Genomic DNA, 8,979 nt, shown 5'->3' with positions numbered 1-8,979 from the left:
AAGTGGCAAAGATGCAAAGAAGGTCCTATTCTGACAGTCCCGACTTACGTAATCTATCCTGCAGAAGTCTTTTAAAATCCGCAAGACGTAATTTACAGAAAGACCTTTGCCTTTTCTTTCATTGACACACCATTGTTGACTAACTTGTGGTGTATTATTTGTAATGATGTAATGAATATTTGATGTAAAAAATATTTCTCATGAGAGCTTATGTGAGCTGTTTGCCAGGAATGTTCATCAGTACTTCTGAAACGTTAACTCTTTCGACGGGACAAGGGGGGAATGTGATGTTCGTCCACTCATTCTGCCAGATTCTCTGTTGGAAAAAATCAGCATATATCTTTTGGATTGAGATTAATGGGGCAGCATTAATTATACCACACAGGGATCTGTCATGGTAATTTAACTAATTTATAACTCTTACGTTTCCAGAATAAATACGGTTTTGGAATGTCGTTATCATTAATACCTTTTAATAACTACACTAGATTCACTATATCTTTCAGCAGTCCTGTGTGGATGTTCCCTCTGTAGAATATTTATAGATCCTGAGTAAAATGAGGGAAATTAACACATTTTCCAAAGATCTCTTTTGTGTGCATATGCAGTTTTCAGGCCAGAGAATAGGAGTTTGCAGCAAATGGCAGCTCCAGGAAAGATGTGAGGAGGGTGAAGCATTGGCCAAAACTGAGGCAGAAGAGGACTTACAGAAGACACCCAGGACATACTGTAAGGACAACACAATAATTGATGGGATGTATCTGTAAAATTACAGTGGGAGAGGAAGAATACGACACAAAGGGGCAGAGAGGAGTGTCACTAAGCTACATGTCTAGAGTCAAAGCTCTGGTTCAAGAATATTGCACATTTTGTTGTGGAGGTGCCTGGGGAAAGGTGGTTGCTTCTGTGTGCTTCATTTCTTTCTTGTGTACAAGCTTTGAGCCTGTTTCCACAAATAACATTAGCATACAGCTGCTGAATGCCAGCTAGAAATGTGCAGTGTTCTTTTTGTAATATGCAGATGTGATTAGTGCTAAAAATAATACCTAGCTGAAAGCTCTGTGAGCTGTATATTTTTTCAATAATTTGTCTTTCTTTTAGACACCAAAGAAATAGTGAAAATAGCCACAGAAACAAGAAAAAGAGCTTATCTATATTTCTTCCATGATCTGCGGTGTAATTTTATTTACTTAGCTCTCACAGTCTATTTTCTGTATTTCTTCCCCCGCCCCTAACTGCCTTGTGTGCATTTCTGAGTCTCAAAGTCAGTTACTGCCATCTTCTGGTCCAGTGAGACCGAAGTCCCAAAACACCTCCCCAGGGCTGGGCGTTCACCTGGCCCCTGCCAGCAGGGAGTTCCCATGGGGTCCCCGTGTGTTCCCTGCAGGCCATTTATCTGACTATTCAGAGAAAAAGGGGATGCTTAACTCATCGTACGTTGGAAGCCTGGTCCTAGGGGTCCAGGCTAGTCTGAGATTTGTACATGGTTCCATCATTGGCTTCATATGTGAGAGGAGACAAGTCAATTATCTGTTCTGTAAAGGAGGACAATTTATGCATTCTTTCATTAGACAGTATCTGAGACTTCTTCAACAATACGCCTTGTGTTACAGGTCAACAATACTATCTTTGTGTTACAGATAAACATAAACTGTGTTATCCCTTTCTGTAAAATCTGTACATTTATTTTTGCTTCCTTCAGTCACCTTTTCAGAATATGTTATTCATGAGCTTAAAAATCAGTTCGGGTGAAGAGCTAAAGACAAAGCTGAAGGTCGTCAGCTCCTCTCAACTAGTCATATATTGCCAGTAAATGCCTTATGCTTTTGTACTGCTTAAATAATACTCCTGCTACTTCATGTGAGAGGGGATAAAGTGATTGCCTTTGATTTATCGGGATTTATCAGGATCATTTCTATAAGGCATTCTGGTTTTCCTCAAAATCTAATCTTTGGTGTGATAGCATCTACAGTCTTCACCAGAAAAATTCTGGTGTCTATGTAAACCAGCTTAAATATTTGTTTGGAATTATCATCTCTTATTTTTTGTCCTCCAATACATTGCTTTCATTGTGACCTCAGAGTTCACAGACAGAAGTAATTGAAAGAAGCATGCTAGTACAGCCACCTTTGGAGTGAATCTGCCAGCTCATAAAATATAGAGATTGATCTCCTAAATGCTTGCTTGCATTATATATTGTAGTGTCTGGAACAGACTAACAGGTAAGGAGGCAAATGTAGAAAGTATGACTTAAGCATTTTGAGAGTTTGGCTTACATTTTCTAAGAGAATCCTTAAAGAATTAGACCAGAGGCCTGCAGCCGTGCACAGCATTTTATGTAACATGTAAATCCATTGTGCTTGTTCACATTCTTTCTGCACTCTAATTCCACATCTGCATGCAAGAATATGTTTTTCCGTAAGTTGACACCTTCTCAAGAAAAAGATTAGGAGCAACATTTAATCTTATTTATATTTATTCATAATTTCCATTTATATTTACAATGAAGTGCAATAGTCTTTTCCTCTTCATCATGTAATCTGTGGGACTTCCAGGATAAAGGGCTTTGTGTTTAATGGTTTTCATGTTCTTACTTCTTAAAAAGCACAGAGTAATTTATGGGCATTCTTTTACATACTCAGCAGGCCTCTGCTCATCCCATTAACTATTTCTAGTAAATAAATGATCTCCGAGCATTTTGTTATGCCCTGAAGAAGCACATGTTTATATCATACGTATTAGCCAAATGTTCCATAATGCAGGAAAAAAATAAGAATATGTGAAAACAAATGCAGCAGAACAGATGATTTTAAAGAGCCTATCACCAGGAAATTCATTTAGAAGAAATCAAACCTGACCCTGGTAAGTTTGATGTTTTTTTCATTATTATCTTCAATAGACATGCAAGATGAATGCAGATTAAGGTTTTGACCTGTCTTTAATATAAAGCCTGACAACAGCAGACAGCAAAGCAGGAATGGTAGCAGATTTAATCATGGATTTCACCCACATTCATCAGACCAGCAGGGCACTCATTTCAGAGACTCGTAAGATTATTCTTTTCCCCCTGTGAAATCCTCTTGCTGCTTTCTGGTTCACTGACAGCATCTAAAGATATGTTCTGATCTGATGTGGTGCAGCTAACAAAGGAACTCTCTCTGGAACTCATCAATTATAGACTTTGCAAAAGATTTCACTTCTAACCTAGTAATTGATCTTTAAACTCACTTCAAAAAAAAACCCTAGCCAACCTTGCTGAGCTGGGAGTCAGTGGAAGATTATACTTGTTTTCGTGTTCTGTTCCACAGCGCCCTGCTTTTCTGTTGGCCAAAGGTTGAAACCAGTGAAGACAGCAAAGGTTTTCATCCTAATCGTTTTCATCCTTTAAGTTTACTGTTAAGACTTTACTTTTCTAAGACTCCAAACATTATGGGTCCATCACATACAGTATACTCCACAGTGTTCCTTTCTACCGGAGAGTCATTATTATAATCTTTTCACAGGGTTCTTCACCTAGCTGAACTTCTTTCCCCTCATCCCCTCTCATCTCCTTCTCCCTCCTCACCCCTTCTCTCCCTTCAACTTTCCCCTCCCATCCCTGAGCTATAAAATTGAAGGCCATATCTCTGTCCAAAAGACGGTGGGTATTACCAGAGAGTTTTCACCCTGCCTTTGGTGACGGCTCCTCTCTCCATGAGCTGAGCTGGCGGGGTAGGTTAGCTGTGTGCTTGTGCTTCTTGTCACAAAGTCAGCCCACAGTTACCCAACAGCACATATTCCACCCTTCAGTGGTGGGATGAAGTGGGCTCTCCAGCTTCACTCTGGTGCAGATGAGAAATGCATTCTGGAACTGTTTGTTCAGATGTGGGCCCTGAGCTGCAGCAGAGGGGCAGTAGTAAGCCCCTGGCAATGGCGAAGTCTTTCACTGCCAGCAGCCTTCTTCACAGTAACTAAAGTGCCTCTGACTGCATCCATCAGCTGGCCACCAGCAAACTCTTCTCTTTGGTACAGCATCTGGGTCCAGAATGCCAGAAAGCTGACTACCAGATTTTACTGAAGTGCCTCTGAGTGAAGTTGCACAAGATGGAGAAGCCAGTACAGCAGCTCATTGCTGCTGAAAGGACAGCCTGCTTCCCCCGCTCCTCGCTCCCTGCTTTCCTCTTTCTCCTTGTACTGATGCAGTGAACCTTGCTGTGAGCTGATTCAGCGCGCTGAGCAGGAAACACAACACTGAAAGAATAAACGGCTTTCTGCTGAGTTAGCAAGTTGAATAAGCTCACAGAAAAGTCTGATGAGTGCCCAAACTGGCACAGGACAGGGCAAGAGCTGTGCAGCTGGACCTCTCCTTGTTGGCTGCAGCAGCCTCTCGCTCTGTACATACACCATGTACCCGTGCTCTTAGTCAGGCAACCAGCCCATTTGACCTTACATTTCAGCATACATTAAATGCTTTGCCAAGCAGCATCTAGAATCAAATTAAAGGGTTTTCAGGGAACTAAGTGAAATGAACAGCATCTGTTGGTTTCTGTAGAAGTTTTGTTTAGGGAAATACTAAACAAGAGCTAAGGCTTTCAGTGGTACAGCCTGTTGCAGGATATGCCAATCATGTGGGTGGATGCCAACCTCTGTCTTCTGTCATATGTAGAAAGTGATGATATTTTCCCTTGTACTGACTATACTTTCCCTGCTTTCAGTGGAAGGGCATTTTAAAAAGAGTTAGTCAAAAGATTTTTAGTCTAAAATACTGTTGATTGGACTCATCTGTATTGATTCTTCACCAGCGATTTTAATTTTTATATCAAATGATCATTCTCCCTGCAAGAAGGCTGAGTTAAACAGGAAAAAATGCATCCTGGGAGGGTTTTTGAAGCAATCATCTCTCACGGTATTTTTCAATCAGGAAATGAAAGAATGTTTCTGTCTGCTCTTTGACAGTCCCATGCTCTTCACTGTTTTGTAGAAAGGGGGAAAAAAAACAGGTGATTAAAACATAACATACCCGTTTAGCCCTGCTTTTTCTGAGACTTTTAACATTCTCATTTTTTATTACAAGAGCTGATGAACTGTAAGTGATTGGTACGAGAGAGAATAGATTGTGCACTTAGCCCTACCGTCTGACTTAGTTAATCTTCCAAAATGCAATTTATTCTGACTGGTAACTGTAGCGAGTTTAATGGAACACAGGGTTAAAGGGAGAAACTGGAAACAAATGCTCTCTATCTAAAGGCCAATCAATAACTGAATAGTTTGACTATCTCAAACCTTTGTCACTTTAATGTAATTGGAGTGTATGGAGAAGACATTACATTTCAGCACCTACTAGCATCAGCCTCCGTTATTGGTGATACCACTCTGAATGCGTTCAAGTCGTCCTGCTGTAATAATGTGAAAGGAGTGGGAGTAGAGGCTTGTGCTGTCTTTTAAATCTATTTTGAGGGATTTTGTAGTTCTACACAGATTGCAGTTTGCTGTATATATTGGTTTTGGGACACACGTGGAACCTCTCAGTATGTTTTAAGATTTTTATGGGCTGGTATGTCTAAAACTAATGAGCCTGAACATGTTTGAAGCTAGTTATGGGGGCTCTCTCTAGCAGTCCATCATCTGTGGTTTCTCCAGATGAGCAAGTGGGGAAAAAAAAGTAATATTACTGAAGGGATATTATGCAACAAATCATGTGAATGGCATCATGTGCAAAAAGATATGAACGTTGAAATTCATTTTTAATAATCGCCCTTAATAGTGATCGTTCAGTTGTATCGATCAGAAATAGCTTTCTAAAAACAATTTCCTGTGACTGCTGGCATGTTTGCTTCTTTCTCATATTAATAAGTGGAAAAATTCATTTGGGGGAGGAGACTGGGAGAGAGTCCCTTCATTTCCTCTGGCTTTCAGAGGTAAGAAACAATTTCACATCTGTTTGAGTGTCTCTCAAGTGCAGTAAATAACGTCGCTGGGAGGACCAGTTTAAGGCAGTTACAACTACCTTACCTGTTTTGTCATTACAGGGTCTGGCAAACCTCCTTCCACCCTCGCTACACAGAAAAGCCATGTTCCTTTTGTATATTTGTTTTGGAAAGTTCATTATTTTGTGTGTTTGTGTCAATGGCTATATAGATTATTCCTGTGAATACGATGGACTAGATTCAATGTCCTACTGACAAAATCAGCCAATTTTCCCCAGAGGAGGAAACTGAATATTTACTCTTTTCTCTATTTAGGGGATCCAACTACCCCAGGCAGCTCTGAAAACATAGCCTAGAATTCTTAATGTGTGTTCCTTTCAGCTTTATATATAGACAGCATAATTGTAAAGAGATATTTGATATATCTTTGCTTAATAGCTTTTTTTAGTTTTAATTCCTCACCCCCTGCCTTCTTGCAAACTCTGATGATGCAAATTTCAGATTCATATCTAATACAGAATTAATTTGGAAGAATGCATGTGCCCTTTTACGACTTTCCTTGAACATGAATCCAGAAGTACATTCTCAACTGCAATAAAAACTTGCACAGTTTTAACTGCCAGCTAGTATTTGGCTGTTCTGGGAGGAGAAAAAGCCTTCATGGCCTGCATGCTGACCACCAGGGACTTCCCGCATGCCTTGAGCAAGGTGGCTTGGCCCAGCAGAAAAGGTTTCAGTCTGGGGAGATGAATCTTGCCCCCCCCCTTTCCTATATTGACATGGACATGTCATTTACTTTCTCTGTATTTCATTTCTCCACATGCAGAGATAGATAAAACTATTTACCAGGCAGTACATGTACAGCCTCTGTAGTTGCTGACACAGAGCTATGCTGAAATTGTAGCTTTAATTCCACTACTACTTGGAAATTTGGGAGGTTTCTTGGAACCTTTGTCAAAGAGACATACTAAGTGGTATTGTGGCTACTTGTCATAAATTCTTTCCACCTGCATACTTCTATGTCTGAAAAAGCCTGTTATTTCACTTGAAACCAGCAGGATTTTTACTTACTGCTGCTAAATACTGGTATTTCCATGAGATTTAATGTGTTTTACAATTTTATGAGTAGCTATGAATAAAAGCTACCTAGTAATGAGGAATGAAGCTAAAGATATGTAGTCTCCTATGGCTTTTTCTTCATCGCTCTGAGACCAGATTTTGATAGCTGAGGCAGTTTCTGAACAGTGATTCTGACTTTTTTTAGTGGGGGAAAAAATAATTAAAGGAAACTCACTTGACAGAAGAAGAAGCCCAGAGCTTCTTAACAAGAAGCTTTCTGTGGAGAGAGGAAGGGCAGGGGGAACAGTCAGTAGAATTTGAAAGGGAGGCTGGTTTGGTGGTCAGGGGGAGGCTGGCTCCTGTGCCGGGGATTTCCTTCGGTGCTGCGCAGAAACTTTGCACACGGCACTGGGCCTGTGGCTTGCGAGCAGCCTCAAGGTTCTTCAGAAGCATTTGGCAGCCTAAACCAGAAGAATAATTCCTGTAGTATTCTCAGGTGTGTCATGGAATTAATAAGGTTTTCTGCTATGTTTTCTCATCTTTTCCTAGCAATTCTGTTGTTCTGGTTTCCTTATGATTGCCTCAGAGCACAGAACTAATGATTCCAGGGAGTGGGGCACAAAAACTCAAAGAGATTTTCCAGAGCTTGGATATCAAATGTAAAGCCTGACAGTACATCCAATACCTAATTCTTTTTTTCAGTGACCAATACATGACACTTACTGACGTTGAATTTTAGTTCCCATTTAATCACTTCAGCCACTCACTCCTATAAACATTTTCTGCAGTTCTTTTCAACTACCTTTGGATTTTGTTACCCTAAATAACATTTTGTCGTTTGCATTTTTCTCACAAGACTCTTTACCCCTTTATTTTTAAAATCATTGGTGAACAAGTCCTGGCAGATACCAACACAGATCCGAGCATATTGCTGGTAATCCTCACCCTGTGTGAAAACTGCCATTTGGTTCTTGTCTTTCAACAGATTTTCATGCGGTTGGAGTTATATCTCAGAGATTTTGTTCTCATTTTCTGTCCATACAGTGGGTAAACAGTACCAATACTTCATAGGGATGCTGTGGAGATAAATATATTTGAAGATTATTGCAAAGTAGTCAGAAACTACTGCCAGAGGGGGGCCAGATGTGATGAGTGCTCACTGGCAACCCAGAGCCAACAGCCCATCAGACGAGGAGCTGGACCTCTCTAGGCCCAGGGCTAGAGGTGCAGCCATAGTGGGCAAGGAAGGAAAATGTTTATTCCACTGTGAGTTTGAGCCAAGGCACACACTGACTGCTAAAGCTAGAGGTCTGTTGGTGAATAAGGATGGGTTAGTACAAGAAGCAGGTGTGAAAACCCCAAAGATACTGAATGAACAGTTGGGAAACTTCTGTTCTGAACTTTGTAATTAGCTCCGCTTTATAAAAGCAGGCTAACCACAGCCGTGGTCTAGGCTGCATCTCAGAACCCAAGTGTAATTCTCTAATGAGAAATTTTAATAAATGCGATCCATAAAGCACTTCTGGCTAATGACATTATCCTGGCTCCTCCTATTTATCTCCATCTGTTAAACTGCTTTAAAAGGCAATTAAATCGTCCTTTAAAGTTAGAATGCTTTAAAAGGTAAAAAATACTTCAGATACTTTCATATCTCTCCTTCCCATGTAAACAAGTCTTTTAGATAGCTGAATCGATGTTGTGCTATTAGTAAGAGAGTGCGTGATCATTTGTGAGGTTCTGTTCCGTATAGATAGGCAAAAAGTAGACTGTCTGTTGGGGATTGTTTGGTCCACACTGTTAAAAAAATTGAAAACTATTACTTTAGTAAATGCAAATCTGTGCTGCTGTGCTTGGGTTATATGTGCTGTTTAGCATTGTGATTCTGTGGAATTTATGGAAACTACACTTGATTTGCACCAAATAGGCAATAGAAATAAGGCCCAAGGTTTGTTATTCCTTTCAGCAAGACACCTTAGCTGTTGTACTGGCTATAAAACTGCTTATTATTTCACAC

Source organism: Anser brachyrhynchus (assembly GCF_964034855.1).
Source record: "Anser brachyrhynchus genome assembly, chromosome: 16".
Classification (NCBI taxonomy): domain Eukaryota; kingdom Metazoa; phylum Chordata; class Aves; order Anseriformes; family Anatidae; genus Anser; species Anser brachyrhynchus.
This window is presented reverse-complemented; position numbering follows the sequence as displayed.